Genomic DNA, 1,253 nt, shown 5'->3' with positions numbered 1-1,253 from the left:
GTAGAGATGAGGTCTTGCTGCCCAGGCGGGTCTCGAACCCGCGGGCTCAGGCAATCCACTCACCTCAGCCTCCCAAAGGCGTGGGACTACAGGTTGAGCCACTGAGCCCGGCTTCAACCTATCGTTTTTAATACATGAAAACATCAATTATGTATAAACTACACATGGATATGTTTATACCTAACCATAGGATAAAGCCAACAAAGATGTATATTAATTGTAGTTATCTCTAGGGGAGGGCATTGGAGGAGTGAAAGTGAGACTGATATCTCTTTATGTGTTTGTTTTAAGTCAGACATTGGCAGACTTTTTCCTAAAAAGTCAGAAAGGGAACATTTCAGGCTTTGTGGACTGGGGTGCAACAATTAAAAAATTTTTTTTTATTATTTTTATTTTTTTGAGTTGGAGTCTCACTCTGTCACCCAGACTGGAGTGCAGTGGCCACTCCCGGCCTCCATAGCCTCGACCTACTGGGCTCCAGTGATCCTTCCACCTCAGCCTTCCGAGTAGCTGGAATTACAGGCACGTGCTACCACGCCCGGCTAATTTTTTGGTTTATTGTAGAGATGAGGTCTCGCCGAGTTACCCAGGCAGGTCTCAAACCCGCGGGCTCAGGCAATCCACTCACCTCAGCCTCCCAAAGGTGTGGGATTACAGGCTGAGCCACCAAGCCCAGCAGGGGTGCAACTATTCAACCCTGCTGTTGTAACTTGAATGCATCCAGAAACAACATGTGTGGTCATGTTCCAATAAAACTTTATTTAAAACAACAGGAAGCCACCCTGTGGGCTGTGGTTTTAAGTTATGGGTTGATGGGTGTATTAGCTTCCAAGGTCTGCTGTAACAAGTTACAACAAACCAGATGGCTTGAAACAACAGAAGTTGATTCTCTTGCGATTCTAGAGGCCAGGAATCCAAAATCAAGGTGCCAGCAGGGTGGTGGTATCTCCGAAGACTCTAGGGAAAGATCCTTCCCCATCTCTTTCACAGTTTCTAGGGGCCTTAGGTCTTCCTTGGCTTGTGGCTATGTCACTCCAACCTCTGCCTCTGTGTTCACACAGCCCCTTTTCTCTGGTATCTGAGTCTCCCTCTCCTTTCTGTATTAGATCACTGCTGTTGTGTTCAGAACTCACTGCAAATCCAGGAGGATCTCATCTTAATTTCCCAAAAAGGTCACAGTCACAGGGGATTCCTATGTAGGCATATTCTTTGGGGACACCATTCAACCCGTTACATGGAGATATGCTTACTTC

This window comes from Carlito syrichta, unplaced genomic scaffold, assembly GCF_000164805.1.
Source record: "Carlito syrichta isolate Samal-C Ts95f unplaced genomic scaffold, Tarsius_syrichta-2.0.1 Scaffold78064, whole genome shotgun sequence".
In the NCBI taxonomy this organism is placed as follows: domain Eukaryota; kingdom Metazoa; phylum Chordata; class Mammalia; order Primates; family Tarsiidae; genus Carlito; species Carlito syrichta.
The sequence above is the reverse complement of the archived record's forward strand: the minus strand, read 5'-3'. Positions refer to the sequence as shown.